General features: G+C 44.4%; 1 pseudogene; it reads left to right on the top strand.

Moving 5' to 3' along the window:
• Positions 1–1068: 1068 nt before the first annotated feature.
• LOC102489861 (small ubiquitin-related modifier 2 pseudogene) lies at positions 1069–1423 on the top strand (annotated as a pseudogene).
• Positions 1424–19019: the final 17596 nt, after the last annotated feature.

Below are 19019 nucleotides of genomic sequence, written 5' to 3'. Positions count from 1 at the left end.
GGTCTGGGATTGGAACCACAGTTGGCCATGTGCGAATCTAGTACCGCCAACCACTACACTACCTGCAGGTTCTTTATTGCTATTTTTAAATTTGCTATAGGGCACGTACACTCACCAGAGAGAGAGAGAAAGACAAAGTAAGAAAGCAAGGTCCTAGGTCTGGAACTCAGATAGTAGTTGACCATGTAGGAGTCTAATGCTTTAACCCCAGATCACCTGCTGGCCTGGTCTCCATTATTATTTTTATTTATTTGTTTATTTTTGAGAGATTTTTGCTGTAGGGTGCATGTACTCACCAGAGAGACAGAGAGAAAGTAAGAAATCACCCCCCAGAGGGAATGGACACACTGCAGTCCCTTCTCTTCCTTTCTCTTGGGATCTTGAGTATGCATACACACACACCCAACATGAGTTTTAAGGCACTGGGTACAGGACTCGAACCACAGCCAACTATGTGGGAGTCCAGCAGCATAACCATTATGCCATCTGCTGGTCCCTAATTTGCTCTTTTTTTTTAGAGAGAGAGAGATTTTTTTTCTATAGGACACGTGCACTCACCAGAGAGACAGAGAGACAGAAAGAGAGAAATCACCTCCCAGGGGAAATGGACATGCCACAATCCCTTCTCCTTCATGCTCCTCTCAGGATTTTGGCACACACACACACCCGGCATGTTTAAGCCGCTGGGTCTGTGACTCGAACCATGGTCAACTACATGAGAGTCCAGTGACATAACCATTATGCCATCTGCTGGTCCCAGTTTGTTCTTTCTTTCTTTCTTTCTTTCTTTCTTTTTTTAAAAAATAATTATTTCATTTAACTTTAATCATAGAGGGACAGAAGGAGTGAGAAAGTAGGCCACCAGGTACAGGACGTGAACCGCGGTCAGCCATGTGGGAGTCCAGCGCCCTTAACCACCACACCACCTGCCGGCCCCCTAGTGTGTTCATTTTTAACAAGGGGTTAAAAATCTCTCCCCTGTGGGGCTTTGGTGCTGCCTGTGTGCTGGTTCAGTGAGGACCTGGTACCTCCTGTGTGAAGCAGCAGCTGAGGAGACTCTGGCGCGCCATGGCTGTTGAAAAGCCCAAGGAAGGAATGGAGACTGAGAACAAGGATCGGTATTAATCTGAACATGGCGGGGCAGGATGGTTCTGTGGTGCTGTTTAAGGAAGAGGCACACACCGCTGAGCTAATGAAAACCTATGGTGAACGGCAGGGTTTGTCGATGAGGCAAATCAGATTCCGATTTGATGGGCAGCCGATCATGGAAACAGACACACCTGCAGAGTTGGAAATGGAGGAGGAAGATATGCCTGATGTGTTCCAACAGCAGACAGGAGACAGGAAGTGTCTACTAAAAAGGGAACCTGCTACTTTACTCCAGAACTCGGTTCTGACAGACCAAGAACACATTCTCAATTAGAAAACCACATTTTGGTTTCACCACATCCTGACTACTACAGTATAGTCTTCTCTATTCTTTCATTTTCCCTTCCTCATTCCTTTATTGTACATAAAGTACCTGGTGTATGTGCACAAGCATAGTGCATTTGTTTTTTAAACTAAATGGCCACTGGTATGTTTTGATTGACGGCAAATGAGATGGGATGGGGAAAAATATGGGATCTGTGAAAATACCCCCTTTCTCTAGTAGTGGCATGGTCATTCAGCTCTTACCTTTATATTCCAGTAGGTTATTTTATTCTCACTGTTCTAACAAAAGAAAGAAAGAAAGAAAGAAAGAAAGAAAGAAAGAAAGAAAGAAAGAGAGAGAGAGTGCTAGACACTCCCACATAGCCTACCATGGTTCAAGTCCTGGACCTGGTGGCTTGCTTTCTCACTTCCCGTCTTTCTCTCTCTCTCTCCCTCTCTCTCTCTCTGTGTCTCTTTCTGTCAAATTAAAAATAAATGAATGAATGAATAAAATTTAATAAATAATTTTAAAAAAAGAAAAGAAAGAAAAAACCAACAATGTAAAAATCCTTACATACCTCATTTGACTGTAGAATTTTCATGTTTTTCATTTATCATTGTAAAATCAAAGACAATTTTATAACTTTTTTGTACATAGCTGTTACATGTAGGGCAATTTGTCTTTAAGTAGTGGTAAATTACTCTTTTTTAAAAAAGAGTTATTTTATTTAACTTCATTTATTTATTTATTTATTTATTTTCATTTGACCAAAGAGGAACAGAGGGAGAGAGAGAGTGAGAGAGGGAAAGTGAGAAAACAAATCACCCGGGCTTGAACTGTGGTCAGCCATGTGGGAGTCCAGCGCCCTTAGCCACCATGCCACCTGCTGGCCCCTGGGGTAAAGAAAAAAAAAAAGGAATTCTAGATAGATGCTTCAAGTCAAGTGTCTTGTTGTTTAAATAAACTTTTTGTTTAAAGTGAAAAAGAAAAAAAAAACTCTTCCTCATGGGGCTGGAAGGTGACCTGGTGGTTAAGGGCACTGGACTCCCATGTGGCTGAGGACGGTTCGGGTCCTGGACCTGGAGACTTGCTTCCTCCTTTTCCCTCTCTCACTCTGTTCCTCTCTGGTCAAATGGAAATAAATAAATAAATAAAATTACATAAAATAATAATTTTTGAAAAAGAATTATTTCACTATATAAGAAATACAGATATTTCTGTACCTGTCTCTCCAGTGAGAGCACATGCCCTATTGCAAAAAGATCTCTCTAAAAAAAATACATGTGCGTGTGTGTGTGTGTGTGTATGTGTGAGTTGGGGCCAGCGAGTGTGTGTGTGTATGTGTGTGTAACTGGGGCCAGCAGGTGTGTTAAGGTATTGGACTCCCAAATGGTCAAACTAAAATAGATAAATGAAGTTAAATAATTCTCTATAAAAGTATATATAAATTAAAAATATGTTTTTTCCTTTTTAAAATCTTGACTGTTGCATTGGACACTAGAGTATGAGCACTAGCCCACGGTGGGTCTCTGTGGGAGAATTCCTGAGTCGCCAGGGGAGCCGTCTCTGACCTGCACACACTGAGGGCTCTGGGCAGAAGCCCTCTGGGCTGCGCAGGGCCTGGATCCTGTCCCAGCCTGCTGCTCCCTCAGTGTCGGAGCGAGCTGCCCGCCTGCTCGCGCCAAGCTGCCTCCCATGGGGCCTTCCAAAGCTCTCCACAGCTCCGGCATCAAGGGCACTTTTGTCTGCTCCAGCTGGGGGAGAGGACTGGATAGTCTGTTTTTTTTTTTTTTTTTTTTTTTGTCTTTGATGACCCTCGTCCAAGTCTGATGGACCCATGTACTTGCTCAGTTTCCTGGGATGGCTCCCCTCCAAGAACAGCTTCAAAGCCAAGAAAACCCAAATCCTTGTGGCCAGCAGGTGGCGTGGTTTCCCTCATGGCCTACAGCAGTTCAAGTCCCAGACCTGGTGGCTTGCTTTCCCTCGTGTGCTTTCTCTCTTTGTCCCTCTCTGGCCAAGTTAAAAAAGATAAATAAATAAATAAATAAAGTTAAAATGAAATAATTATTAAAAAAACAAACAAACAAACAAAGAAAACCGAAGTCCTGGCCTCTGTAACCAAAAGAGACAGTTTCCTGACTCCGTGTGTGTGTGCATCACATGCATGCACATGCACGTATGATGGGAGGCTGGACCTGCGGTGCTCTAGTATGAAGTAGTCAGTGTACTGATTGTTCCTCGTGCTTTCCCTCAAATAGATGACTGCTCCCTGCCTAGTCGACTCAGTTGTAAGGAAGTGATTTTGGATGAAAATTTTGGCAAGCGACTATGACTATCGGCTGGACACAGCTTGGTAATGATGAAAATAATTTAGTGTCTGAATAGATACATTAGTTTCTCAGCTGTGCAGTGTACCACAGGTAACGTGTTACTCATGATGGCTGAGGTTTGCAAATTAATTTTTTAAATTAATTTTTATTTATTATTATTTTTAAAAAATCTGCTATAGGGCACATGCACTCTCCAGAGAGAGAGAGAGAGAGAGAGTGAGAAAACACGTCACCAAGTCTGGGACTATAACCGTGGTCAGCCACGTGGGAGTCCAGTGCCTCAATCCCCACACCACTTACTGGCCCCCATAAATAAGGTTTTTGTGTGTGATAAACATACATAACAGGCCAGCTAGTAGTGTGGTGGTTACGGTGGCTGGATCTCACATGCCCAGCGGGATGGTTCAAGTCCTGGATCTGGTATCTTGAAAAAAAAACACTGGGCTCATGTACATGCGTGTTCAGATTCCCAGGAGGAGAATGGAGGGAAAGCGATTATGGTATGGTCACTCCCCATGGAGATGCTAGCTCGTTTTTTTGTCTCTTTCTCTCTCTCTCCCCAGGGAATGCATCTGCCCTAGAGCAAATTAAAAATATGGGATCCCCAGGTAGTGTGGTTGTTAAGGGTGCTAGGCTCCCACTTCCCAGTGGCCGAATGTGGTTGGAGTCCTGGACCTGGTGGCTTACTTTCCTGCTCTCTCTCTGTCTCTGTTTCTCTCTAGTCAATTAAATAATAATAATAACAACAAATTTAAAAATTACATAAAATGATTCCTTAAAAAATATATAATAATAATAGGGGGCCAGCAGGTAGCATGGTAGTTAAGAGTGCTGGACTCACACATGGCCGACTGTAGTTCAAGTCCTGGACCTGGTGGCTTGCTCTCTCTCACTCTCTTGCTCTGTCCCCCTCTGGTCAACTTAAAATAAATAAAGTTAAATAAAATAATTCCAAAAAATTTTTTTTTAAATAACAATAATATCAGGGACCAGCAGATGGCAAAATGGTTACATTGCTGGACTCCCATATGGCCGACTGCAGTTCAAGTCCCAGGTCTGATGACTTCAAACTCATGCCAAGAGAAGAATGGAAGAGAAGGAATTGTGGCATGGGCATCCCCTTATGGGGTGATTTTTCACTTTCTGTCTCTCTTTCTCTCTCTGGCAAGTGCATGCACTCTATAGCAAAAACCTCTCTAAAAAATAGATAAATTGGGGCTGGTGGGTGGCATAATGGTTAAGGGTGTGGGACTCCCACATGGCTAAAAACAGTTCGGACCTGGCAGCTTGCTTTCTCTATCTCTTTCTCTCCCTCTCTGGTCAAATTAAAATAGATAATTAAAAAAAAAAGTTAAATAAAATAATTCTTTAAAAAATAGATAAATAATAATAATATCATACAAAGTATTTTCACCATTCCAAAAATTCCCTGTATTCCATCTCTTTATTCAAGTCTCATTTTTATTGGACAAAACCTGGGCTGGCTGGCAGTTCCTTGGGCCTTATGTATGGGCTGCTCCTTTCATAAGCAAACAGTGGAAGTGCAAGTGACTTGGTCTTTACACACTATGACTAGGACTGCACTCTTCGGGGAAGATAGACTCAAGCCACAATTTTGCTCGCCCTTTGTATTACTGGGTCATTGGGAAAGTCATGATACATCGTTGCATGGAAAAACAGCTCATGACTTTTCCAATGATCCAATAGAATTTTGCTTAAATCGTCTTTCTTTTAAAAAAATGATCACCAGCAGGTGGCGCAGTGGTTAAGGCACTGGATTCCCATTTGGCCAGCCGCAGTTTGAGTCCTGGACCTGGTGGCTTGCTTTCTCACATTCCCTCTCTCTGTCTCTCTCTCTTTTTGTATATTTGATGAATATGTGTGCCCTGTAGAAAAAAAATTAAGTAATGAAAACCAATATTTTTCTTTCTTTAAAGAATTATTTTATTTTATTTGTTATTATTATTTTTAAATTTGACCAGTGAGAGACAGAGAGAGAAAGAGAAAGTGAGAAAGCAACCTGCCAGGTCCAGGACTCGAACCACAGACAGCCATGTGGGAGTCCAGCGCCTTTAACTACCACGCCACCTGCTGGCCCCCAAATCAATAATTATTTTTTTTAAATAGAATTTCATTTGATTTTCATTTTTTTTCCATTTTAAAAATGTATTCATTCATTTATTTTAATTTGACCAGAGAGAAACAGAGATAGAGCGAAAGCAAGACACCAGGTCCAGGACTTGAACCATGATCAGCCATGTGGGAGTGTCCAGCGCCTTAACCACCACACCATCTGCTGGCCCCTCATTTGATTTTCTTGAGCCAAAATGGCCAAGAGTCCCATATTTAAATACCTCTGTTAGGATGTACTATGCTCAATTTTAGAAAAAACTTCATGACTGAGCTTTCATGACAGGAGTTCTTGGGTTTCAGTTTGAACTTAGTGGCCTGAAAACGGGAACTTTGGGTCGTTTTATGTTATTTATCCCAAAAACAACATAGTAAGTTCTACAGAGTAAATTTGGTCTAACCTAGATAATAAAATCTAGACTGAAAATACACATTGTTGCTACTACTGTTGTTTTGCAATTGAAGCTCTATCTAATAGTTACCGCGTAGGTCATGAGCTGCTGACTCAATTTTTAAAGAATAAGCAAACATCAAGTCCCCAGGCTCTTCCAGCCTGGGGACAGGGTATCACTTCAAGGTAAGAGTAATGACAGTAATTGGAAAGAAGCAGAAGTAAACTGAACTTTTATGCCTCCTCCACTTCCCAGGAGCCAGAGCTGCGGGCGACGGGAAACTTCCTAGCAATTTGGGCCTGCCAACAATCCTTGTCAGTCGGGGTAGGATGCTTTGTCATGCAACCCTGGGCAAGGACAATGCTTGCTCTGGGAGCACCATGCTCTCCAGATTTGTTTACGACAAACAGGGTCAAAGCAGCACGAATACGTAGAAGGGATACGCATCTCTCATGGAGTCCAGATTGACGAGGGAGCTGGCAAAAAATGAATCCAGGCAAGATATGTTCTACAAACCAGCTATGGCCCCAAGGGGAACCTCCCCCCACCCCAAGACAGCTCCCCATCTTTGAAACCAGAGCTCATCCAGGACAGCCTGGAAGCATGGAGCTTCAGCTGCCGCCCCCACCCCCATCTACAGAAGCTGCAGTGACTGGGCACCAGAGAAAATCCATCAACATCCTTTTCACATCAGAGGCTTGTGAAATTTGCAAGACACTAAGAGGGAGGATGATGGGACTGAGGCTTGAATGTTTCTGTAGGGGTAGGTGATGGATGGGTAAGAAAGAGGGGGAAGGGTCTTTCAAGGAGGGGGTTCTACGGAGAAGGGCTGCCTGAAGAGAGAGTAAAGTACAATTTGCAAGAAAAATTCTCTTTCCACTACATTACAGAAAATTCCAGCCTTCTAAATTATCAAAAGAAAAGAAATGGAAGGGACCAGCAGTTAGCATAATGGCTATGTCGCTGGACTCCCACGTAGTAGACCACGGTTCGAGTCCCGGACCCAGTGGCTTAAACTCATGCCGGGCGCGTGTGTGTGCGTGCCCAAGATCCCGAGAAGAGAATGGAGGAGAAGGGATTGCGGCGTGACCATCCCCCCTGGGGGGTGATTTCTCGCTTTCTGTCTCTCTGTCTCTGTCTGTCTGTCTGGCGAGCTCATGCGCCCTATAGCAAAAAACTCTCCAAAAAAAGAAAAGAAATGGAATTACATTCAGAATTCTAAGGGACTTACTGAGTTTATATGTAGTGAATGGCTCCAGGCTGGGGGGTTTGGAGCTGGAGATGTAAGGAAGGAGTGATAATCTGGATAAATCTGGGATATCATCTTGGGTCCTCTGCCAGGCATCAGTGTACTTAATTCAGGGCCAGTCGGTGGCATGGTGGTTAAAGCAGCTGGAGCCTACCTGACCGACTGCATGGTTCAAGTCCTGGACCTGGTGGCTTGCAAAAAACCAAGCCTGGCACTTGTGCATACGTGCCCCAAATTCCAAGAGAATGTAGAGAAGGGATGGCTGCATGGCCACTCCCCTTACAGTGTGATTTCTCACTATCTCTCTGTCTCTCTCTCTGATGAGTGCACGTGCCCTATAGCAAAACTGAAAAAAAAATTATTTAGAAGTAATTATTTAATTTTATTTATTCATTCATTGATCTTAATTTGACTAGACACACCTACACACAGAGAGAGAAAGAGAAAGTGAGAAAGCAAGCCTCCAGGTCCGTGGTCGGCCATGTGAGAGTGCCCAGCGCCTTAACCACCATGCCACCTGCCAGTCCCTGAAGAAGAAGAATTTAAAAAATAATCATTAATTCAATACAAACCCAAGAAGTGCCTTAACAGAACTGGTGAAGAGAACTTTGCAGATGAATAGTTGAAACTGCCTGAATGTCTAATTTATGTTTTCTCATCTGGACTGTCCTTTCGGGTGTAGAGTGGGGCACTAGTTACTCTTTTAATTTCTTTATTTTAAAAAATGATTATTGTATTTTATTTATGTGTTTAATTTGCTATAGGGCACATGTGTTCAATGGAGAGAGATGGTGGTGGAGGGGGTTGAGAAAGTAAACCACTAGGGCCAGGACTTGAACCAAGGTCAGCTATATGGGAGTCCAACACTTAAAACCCCCATGCCGCCTGCTGCTGCCTCTTTCTTTCTTTTTAAAATTTTGGCAGAGGACCTGTGGGCTGACCAGAAAACTTCCCAATGGGCGGGGTCACATCTCAATCTCTTCTCCATCTTGGCACCTCAGGATCTGGGGTACGCATGCGCAAGCACCCAAGGTATTTTCCACACTGCTGGGGCCATGATTTGAACCTGTAGTAGGCATTAGGAATCTGGCTCCCTTCACCACCAGCCTATGGGGCCAGCTCCTTCATTTCTTTCCCCAACATGAATTAGAGCTGTTACATGGGTGTTAAGGAATTCTCACCTCCGAGAGAAGAGTGAGGGCAGTTATGGGGCAGATGAGATCAGGTCAGGGAGGCTCTGGTTTCCACAAAGGCAGCCTCAGGGAAGCCGTCCCACCTGCTTTCCCCGGTAAAAGGGCCTTGGATTCTAGCCCAGACCAGGAGCCTGGGAGTCAGGTGTGGGCTTCACAGAGAGTAGACTCGGTCAGCCATTAGGAGGAAAAAGAACCAAGAGTGAGGTAGGATTTCGGGCAAAGGCACCTCAGGCCAGTGCTCTGGGTCCTGGTACAAAGGGGAATCAGTGTTGAGTCTTGAGAAAGGGCAAACTACAAAGCAAGGGAAGCTTTGAACATCAAGGCCAGAGCCAGGATTTGAAAGGCTGGGTTGGGGATCCTGCATTGATAAGATGGGGCTGGAAGGAAAGTCCTCAGGAGAAAACCTGCGTGGGCAAGAACCTTTATGGAGTGGCGTGGGTAGGACTCTCAGGAACTCTCCACCACCACAAGCACTGTGGGAACTAGGACCGACTGTGCCCTGGGACAACTCTAAGGGCTGCCAAGAGAATGGGTGGATCTTCTGAGAGACCTTCCAGGGGAGAGGCATGGACCCCCATCTGCAAGGTAAGTCTTGGCCATGTCAGTTCTATGTGGCATCTCCAACTGTTTTTTTTTTTTTTTTTTTTTTAACTTGCTATGGGGCACATGCGAGAGACACAGAAAGTAAGCCGCCTAGTCTGGGACTTGAACCACTGTGGGCCATGTGGGAACCCAGCACCCCAACCACCACAGCACCTACAGGTGCCCTCTAGCTATTCTTCGTGGAGCGGTGCTGGGGCAGGTTTCCCTGGCTTATGCTCTCCTGTGTGTGGATGCTTGCTGCTGATGAGCCCAGAAGGGATGGCTGATGCTGGAAGATCTTGGACAAAGAGCTGTCCTTTACTTGCATCATTTTTGCTGGTCCTGAAACCAAATACATAGTGAATATTAATGAGTCTGTAGGTGCCTCTTCTTTTGAAAAAAAAAAAAACAAATTAAAAGAAGTATTTAGCTTATTATTATTGTTACTATTTTTTAAAATAATTATTTATTGGGACCAGCAAATGGCATAATGGTTACGTTGTTGGACTCCCACGTAGTCGACTATGGTTCAAATCCCAGACCTGGCAGCTTGAAACTCATGCTGGGCATGTGTGCGTGTGTGCCCAAGGTCTCGCGAGGAGAATGGAGGAGAATGGATTGCAGGGTGGCCATCCCCTCTGGGGGGTAATTTCTCACTTTCTGTCTCTCTCTGTCTCTTGGTGAGCACTTGCGCCCTATAGCACTAAAAAAAGGAGTGGGTTCTACAGGTGGCCTGATAGTTTAGGTGCTGGACTCCCACATGGCCGACCATGGTTTGAGTCCTGGACTTAGCAGCTTGAAACTCATGCCAGGTGTATGTACATGTGTGTCCAAAATCTCAGGAGGAGAATAGAAGAGAGGGGAAGGGATTGCGGCATGGCCATACCCCTTGGGGGGTGTGATTTCTCATTTTTCCCTTTTACTGTCTCTGTCTCTATGGGGAGTGCATGTGCACTATGGCAAAATCCTTAACAATAAGTAAATGAATGAATGGACTACTGACCATGCTACAATATGGTGAACCTTGAAACATTTAGCAAAATTGAAAGAAACCAGTCACAAAGACCACATATTGTATTAATCCATGTGGATATAATCCCCATAGAAGACAAGTCTATAAAGATAGAAAGATTAGTGTTTGCCAGGGGTGGGCGGAAGGGTGGGGAGTGCCTTTAAATGGGCAAAGTTTCTTTTTATAGCGACGAAATATTGTAAAATTAGATAGTGGTTATGATTTCACAACTGTTTAAATATACTGAAGATCAATGAATTGTGAGCTTTAAATGGGTGAATTTTACAGTATGTAAATTATATCTCAATAAAGTGCTTTTTTAATATTTTAACTTTATTACTTATTATATTCCAATTTGACCTGAGAGACAGAGAGAGAGAGGGAGGGAAAGTGAGAAAGAAAGCCATCAGGTCCAGGACTTGAACCATGGTTGGCCATGTGGGAGTCCAGCGCCCTTAACCACCACACCATCTACTGGCCCCTACAGCACTTTTTTTAAAAAAAGTATTTCATTTTATTTATAATTATTATTTTTTAATTTGCTGCAGGGCTGGCACACTCACTAGAGAGAGACAGAATGAGAGAGAGGGAAAGTGAGAAAGCAAGCCTCCAGGACCAGGACTTGAACCACAGTCAGCCGTGTGGGAGTCCAGTGCCCTAACAACCACTCTACCTGCTGGCTCCAGTGGTTTTGTTTGTTTTGTTTTGTTTTTTAAGTATTTAGTTAGTTTTTGCTATAGGCTAAGTGCAATTACTAGAGAGAGATTAAGAGAGAGGGAGAAGGAAAGTGAGAAGTCATCCCCCAGAAGGGATGGCCAAGCTACGATCCCCTCTCCTCCAGTCTCATCTCAGGATTTTGCGAACTCCTGCACACATGCCCAGTGTAATTTTCAAGCTGCCAGGTTCGGGACTCAGACTGCAATTGGCCTTGTGGGAGTCTAGAGCCTTAATTACTGTACCACCTGTTGGTCCCAGGTTTTTCCCCTATTAAGACAGTACACGCTGGGCCAGCCAGTGGTGTGGTGGTTAAGGTGCAGGATTCCCACGTGGTCAACCACAGTTTGAGCCCCAGACCTGGTGACTTGTTCTCTCACTTTCTCTGTCTCTCTCTCTGTGTTTTGTTTTGTTTTTGTTTTGAGAGAGAGATTTTTACTATAGGGTAGAGAGAGAGAGAGAAAGAAACCAATAAATCACCCCACAGGGGTAAGGCTATGCCGCAATCCCTTCTTCTCCATTCTCCTCTTGGAATCCCAAGATCTTGGGCACACATGCACATGGCCTGGCATGAGTTTCAAGCCACCACTTCTGGACCAAAACCACAGTCAGTTACATGAGAGGCCAGCAATACAACCATTGCACCAATGGCTGGTCCCAATTCTGTGTTTCTTTGAACCCTAGGGCCCAGCACAGTTCCAGACACATGCTCTGGGGTCAGAAAGTTCCTTCCTTCTTTCTCCTTATTGTCAGAGGGAATTCTTTTAGCCAGACAGAGACTGAGGGGGATAGCAAGCTCTACGGAGCTATGGCCATGCCGCAATCCCCTCCCCTCCATCTCTGGGACTCTGGGCACATAGAGATACCCTGCTATATTTCCCAAGCAGTGACGACCAGGACCTGAACCATGGTTGCTCATGTGGGCTCTGGCTCCCACAACCACCAGGCTCCAGGCTGGCCAAAAAAAGATCTTTCTTTATGCTTTCCTTCCTTTCCTTCTTCCCTCTCACTCTCTCTTTCACTTGCCACAGGGCACCTGTACTTGCTAGACAGAGACAGAGACAGAGAGGGGAAGTGGAGAAAGCATGCCCCAATGGGGTGTGAGATGCCGTAATCCCTTCTCCTCCACCTCGCCATCCTGCCAGGGTCTCGGCATGTTGTTCAAGCCGCCAGAGCTGGAGTTTGAACTGGGCAGTTGGCCACGTGGGCTCTGGCTCCTTTATCCAGTAGTTCATGGACCTGGCTCGAAAGAGATTTACTAATAGGTAAATTATTTTTATTTATAGTGTTCCTGGAAACTAGCACTGCGTGAGGCTTGCTTCTGTATGTTTCTAAATTTCCATCTTTCTTGGAAAAGAAAAACTGTTATAACATTGTCATTGACCAGACATCCTGGTAATAATTGACTCACACAAGAAACATCAGTGGATGCTAAAATTAGTAGGTGAACGTCGGAGGATTAACAAGTATCTCCCGTGAAATACTTACTGGTTTTACAAAGAGAAGATAGTAAATTTGCGGTGGAGAAAGCTGGCGAACATCTTAACCAAAGCTCAAACTCACAGGAGAAACTGACATCATATGCCTCCTGCTATGACGCACTGAGAATGGCTCAGGGTTATTTCTGGGGTATCCTCGCCAAAAACGCACACCTGAATCTAACCAGAAGAATGGCATCAGATGTCCCCAAACTGAGGGACAATCTACGGAGAACTCACTCCTCGAAAATGGCAAGGCTATGCAAGGGCAAGACAGATTTTTTTTAAAGAATTACTTATTTAATTTTTAAAATTTATTCATTCATTTCTTTTAAGTTGTCCAGAGAGAGACACACACAGAGAGGGGAAGTGAGAAAGCAAGCCACCATATTCGGGACTCGAACCATGCTCACCTATGTGGGAGTGTCCAGCACTTTAACCACCATGCCACCTGCTGGCTCCCACAAGACAGATTATTATTTATTTATTCAAATAATTATTTTATTTAACTTTATAAAAATTATTTATTTTAATTTGACTAGAGAGGGGCACAGTGAGAGAGAGAGAGAGGAAAGTGAGAAAGCAAGCTGCCAGGTCCAGGACATGAACCATGTGGGAGTCCAGTGCCCTTAACCACCACTCTACCTGCTGGTCCCAAGATTTTTTATTTTTTTGAAACTGGAAGCTATTATATATTTTTAAATTATTTTATTTAACTTTATTTATGTACTTATTTTAACTTGACTAGAGAGGGACAGAGTGAGAGAGAGAGAGAGAGAAAATGAGAAGACAAGCTGTCAGGTCCAGGACTTGAACCGCGACTGGCCACATGGGAATCCAGCGCCCTTAACCACCACACCACCTGCTGGCCCCAAGAGAGAATGCAGGATGGTTAAGGAACGTGTACAGAGCAGACTACTCTGTAGGTGGAACAGACCTGTAGGAGGAGTTGGTGAGCAGTTTCATTCCTTTCCCTGAGAGTTGTTAACCCGGAAGGAAAGATGGAAGGGCCACCCCACAGTCAGGGCAGCTAAGACCTGGATTTGTCCAGACTGAAGAGGACTGAAACAACATGACAATGAAATGGAACACGTGAGCTGGGATTTTCTCTTTTAAAATTTTATTTAACTTTTTATTTATTATTATTATTATTTTCCAGTTTTATCAGAGAGAGACAGAGAAAGACAGAATGGGAAAGTGAGAAAGCAAGTCACTAGGCCCAGAACTCGAACTGTGGTCTGCCATGGGGCGTCCAGCACCCTTAACCACCACTCCACCTGCCAGTTCCCTTCCCCGCCCCTGCTTTTGTTTTTTAAAGAGACTTTTGCTATTGGGCACATGTGCTTGCTGGAAAGACAGACAGGAAGTGAGAAATCCCCACAAGTAGGGATGGCCATGCTGTAACCTCTTCTCCTCCATTCTTCTCTCCCAAGTTTGGGCACTCACACACATGCACTTGGTATGAATTTTGTAAGCTCCTGGGTCCAGAACTTGAACCATGGTTGACTGTGTGGGAGTTCAGTGATAAAAGCATTACACTATCTGCTGGTCCCTTTTCTTTTTTCTTTTCTTTTCTTTCTTTTTTTTTTTTTTAGGTTTTTGCTATACAATGTGTGCACTTGCGAGAGAAACAGAGAGGAGGAAAGTGAGAAATCATCCCCATGGCAGATGGCCATGCTGCAGTTCCTTCTCCCCATTCTCCTCTCAGGATTCTGGGCAGGCATGCACAGGTGCCTGGTGTGGTTCTCAAGCCACAGAGTCTGGGACTTGAACCATTGTGGGCCTAGTGGGAGTCCAGTGCCTCAACCACCACACCACCTGCTGGTCCTGGGATTTTCTTTTATCATAGAGAGCATTATTATTATTACTATTTGGAGAGATTTTCGCTATTGGGCATGTGCACTCACAGGAGAGACAGAGAGAAACAGAGAGACAAAAAGTGAGAACTCTCCCCCCAGCGGGAATGGCCACACCGCAATCCCTTCTCCATTCTCCTGTTGGGATTCTGGGCCTGCAAGTACATGTGCCCAGCGTGAGTTTCAAGCCACCAGGTCTGGGACTTGAATCACAGTCTACCATGTACATCATCTGCTGGTCCCTAAAGAACATTATTTGGGGCAGTTGGCAAAATCTGAAAACAAGAGAATAGGTTAGCTAATAGTCTTGTACGAGGTTAATTTTCTGCTTCCAATAATCCTAGTGTGGGGACCAGCAGACAGAACGGCAGTTACATTGCTGGACTCTCACGTAGTTGACCACGGTTCAAGTCCTGGAACTGGCAGCTTAAAACTTACACTGGGCACATGTGTGTGCAAGCCCAGGATTTCGAGAGGAGACCAGAGGAGAAGGGATTGCAGCGTGGCCATCTCTCTTTCTCTGTCTGATCAGAGAGTGCATGTGCCCTATAACAAAAATCCCTCTCAAAAAGGGGCCAGCAGGTGGTGTGGTGGTTAAGGCCGGTGGACTCTCACATGGCCGAACACGGTTTGAGTCCCAGACCTGGTGGCTTTCTTTCTCACTTTCCCTCTCTCTCTCTCTCACTCTGTCCCTCTCTGGTCAAATTAAAATACATAAATAAATAAATTCTTAAAAAAAAATCTCTTGGGACTAGCAGTTAGCGTAATGGCTATGTCTCTGGACTCCCATGTAGTTGACCGTGGTTCGAGTCCCGGACCCAGTGGCTTAAAACTCACGCCAGGCGCACATGCGTGCATGCCCAAGATCCTGAGAGGAGAATGGAGGAGAAGGGATTGCGGCATGGCCATCCCCTCTTGGGGGTGATTTCTCACTTCTGTCTCTCTGTCTCTGTCTGGCGACTATCTTTTCCTCGGTTTTACAAGTACACACTGAAGTGTTTAGGGATGACGAAGTGGTGTGTCTGCAACTTACATTCATATATTTCCCAAAAAAGTATAGACATGGGACCAGCAGTTGGCATAATGGCAGTGTCGCTGGATTCCCATGTAGTTGACTGCAGTTTGAGTCCCGGACCTGGTGGCTTAAACTCACGTCTGGTGCATGTGCGTGCATGCCCAAGATACAGAGAGGAGAACGGAGAAGGGACTGCGGCGTGGCCAACCCCCGCACCGGGGGTGATTTCTTGCTTTCTGTCTCTCTATCTTTCTGGCAAGCGCACGTGCCAGATAACAAAAACCTCCCCCCCCCCAAAAAAAAAGTGTGGACAATGGAAAGTTAGATAAAATGAACAAGGTGAGATGGTAATACTTGGAGAAAGTACACGAAGCAGCAGCGTATATGGGAACTGGGGACTCGCTGTGCTATTCTTGTAGCTTCTTGGTAAGTTACGATTATGCCAAAAGTTACAAAACATTATCATATTTTCTGCCTCTAAAAACTAAAGCTATTATGGGATGTCTTTTGTGGCACTGAGGGAGTCTGGTAAGCATGTGAAAATTGGTCAAAAGTAGACTAATAAAGAAAATTATATAAATAATTCTTTAAAAAGAAAAAGAAAATCACACTGGCACAAAGGCAGCATACCCAGATTCCCAGGAGGAGAATGGAGGAGAAGGGATTGTGGCAAGGCCATCTCCCCAGGGGTAGTGACTTCTTACTTCTCCTCTCATTGTCTTTCTCTGCCTTTTTCTGGTGAATGCACTCGCCCTATGGCAAAAATGTTAAAATAAATAAATAAATAAAATTACTATTTCTTTCTTTCTTTGGGGTTGGGGGGCATTCCTAACAGGATCTCCACACTGTGACCCACTCCTCATCTCAGCCTTCTGGGATCTTGGGCAACCAGTATGCATACCCAGCATGCTCGGGGGGTCCCGGGGTCCCATCCAGGGAGCTTTCCCATGTGGGTCCACCTGTCTCACTGCTCTGCCACCATCTGGCCCAGCCATGCCTCCTTTGAAGACATGTTCTGGTACTTTTAGTTGCAACTCCGTTGCTGGCAATTTCTCACTATAAGAAAGCTGTGCATTGCATGGGGCAGCAAGTTCCTTCCGGAAATCAAGAAGGAAGAGAATGGCTTTGGGTGAGTGCAAGAACCCCATATTCCAATGCACGGTGAAAGTAGTCAGTAAGGGGGCCAGCAGATGGTGTGGTGGTTGAGGTGCTGGATTCCCACATTCCCACAGTTTGAGTCCCAGACCTGGTGGCTTGAAAATCACAACAAAAAAAAAGTGGACAAAGAAATAAATGATTTTTTTTTTAAGTTATAAGAAACATAATTAAAACTACAGTGGCAGTGTTGAGACCACTTGGTGGCAAAAAACTATGTTAGACTGTGGGGTGGGCGGCCTGGGGTGTGCAGGTGAGGCCAGGAGGAGGAAGAATAGGAACAACCTTAAAGATGCCCTGGAAAGCAGAAATGAAAGGCAGATAAGAGCTCTGGGTAAGAGCTGCAGCTTAGTGAATAATTAAGATGCTAACTGAATAGAGAGAAAGGGAAGAGAAGGAAAACAAGGTCAAGTAAGAGACAAGGGAGAGGGGAAGAGGGGGCTGAGTGAGGCCCAGACCCACTGGAGTAGCAGGAGGGTCGAGCTCAGCAAGATTCCGGCCTGTGGGATGCTGGTCCCTAGGCTGTGCAGAGTTCTGGTGAGGACAGCTTGATCTGGTGTAAGAATTCATCATGCACTTCCAGTTGTCACTGGTCTGCTGGAAATTCCCCTGACTTCAAAGAAAGTCTTTATATAACTAAATCAGGCAAGCAAACATGATGCAAAAGCCTGGAAAGAAATGAGGCTGCCCCGAAAAGAAACCCACCTGAGCACAAGTAGGAATTGTAACAACTATTGATAAAGCAACCATGGCTTCACCCCCATCAGAAGGTGTATTACTGTGGCTCTGAGGAGGTCCCTAGAATGCTGGTCACAAGGTTTTCAAGTCAATAGATTTCTTTCTTTGTTTTTTTTTTTTTTTTTTAGAATTATTTTATTTAACTTTATTTTTTTATTTAAATTTTACCAGAGAGAGACAGAGAGAGAGAGAGAGACGGACAGAGAGAGAAAGAAAGCAAGCCACCAGGTCCAGGACTCAAATTGTGGTCAGCCAAGTGAGAGTCCAGTGCTCTTAACCACCACTCCAACTGCTGGTCCCCTTGCTTTTTGTTTTGAAAAAGGGAACTGGACCGACCACAGTTCAAGCCCCAGATCTGGCAGCCTGCTTTCTCACTTTCTCTCTCTCTCTCTCACTCTGCCCTTCTCTAGTCAAATTTAAATAAATGAATAAGTATATAAAGTTAAAATAATTAAAAAAAAAACCCTGCTTTACAGCCAATAAACATTTGGCTTCTTTCTTTTTAAAGATGTTGCCAGAGGGCACATTTACTCTACAGAAAGAGAGACAGAGAGAAAGAGGAGGGGGGTGAACACAATGCAACCCCTTCTCTGTTTCTCTTTTTTATGATTTGGGGTACACATGCACACACACGTAGCATGTTTTTGAAACTACCAGGTTTAGGACTTGAACTGCACAGTCACTCATGTGAGAACCAACTGTCTTAACTATCAGGCCATTGGCTGACCCTTGGCTCCTCCCTCGTGAGGAGAATCATAAGGTATGTTTATCCTTTCAGTCAAGACTATGGGACATAAAGATGTGTTTGAGTCAAACATGTACTTGAAATTTCTGAAATTTGTTCACAAAACACTTCATTTATAGAAAAAAACAGTTTGCATTATAGCATCGCAAAGCTGGAAGGGACCCTGTTTTTGGAGTATTTCTTCAGAAGCCTGGAAAGACTGGAGTTTGCTTTGTTTATAGGAATCTGCTCCACCCCACTCATGAGAATTTCACGATTATAGACGCTTGCCCGTGCCAGTAATTTCAAAACCTAAAACTGGTGGGTTTTTGCAAGTTTCACAAAATCTTTTGCAAATCTGGATCTAAATCTGTTTGAACAGTTTAGGCTGAGATAGTTGGGGGTGCACACTCCCAGGAAATCAGCCCCCTGGGTCCCCAAACTGTCTAGAGCAAGGACCGAGGGACACCCAGACATTCGCCTCCGCAGGAAAATGCAATGAGAATGTTATGGTATCTCCAAGTCTAGACCCAGGCATTGTGCTCACACAAACTGCTCGGCCTATTAAAAACACACTGAAGGCAACGCATTTTTGTTTCGCAACATAGGAGCGGGCAGGTTGCCAAGTCCTTGGTTATGAGTGTGGAATCCATAAAAAAAAGAAATCCTGTACTTTGTCACTTTCTTCATGCTGGATTAACCCTATAGCATCAGAAACTGCACCAAAGAGTTACCCCAATCATTTGAACAGGGAACTCTCTTTCTTTGCAGTGACTTAATATAAAAATGGCAATCTGGAACTGGACCCATGGCCTAGTGGTTAAGGGAGCTGGATCCCACATGGTTGACTATGCAGTTCAAATCCCCTCCCCCAGAACTTAAAAATACACTGGGTGAGGCCAACAGGTGGCATGGTGGTTAAGTATACATGGTTGACTGTGGTTCGCATCCCAGACCTGGCAGCTTGCTTTCTCTCTCTTTCACTTGCTCTGTCACTCTCTGGTCAAATGAAAATAAATAAATAAAGTTAAATAAAA

This window comes from Tupaia chinensis, unplaced genomic scaffold (assembly GCF_000334495.1).
Source record: "Tupaia chinensis unplaced genomic scaffold, TupChi_1.0 Scaffold000187_1, whole genome shotgun sequence".
NCBI classification, from domain to species: domain Eukaryota; kingdom Metazoa; phylum Chordata; class Mammalia; order Scandentia; family Tupaiidae; genus Tupaia; species Tupaia belangeri.
The sequence above is the reverse complement of the archived record's forward strand: the minus strand, read 5'-3'. Positions and strand labels throughout refer to the sequence as shown.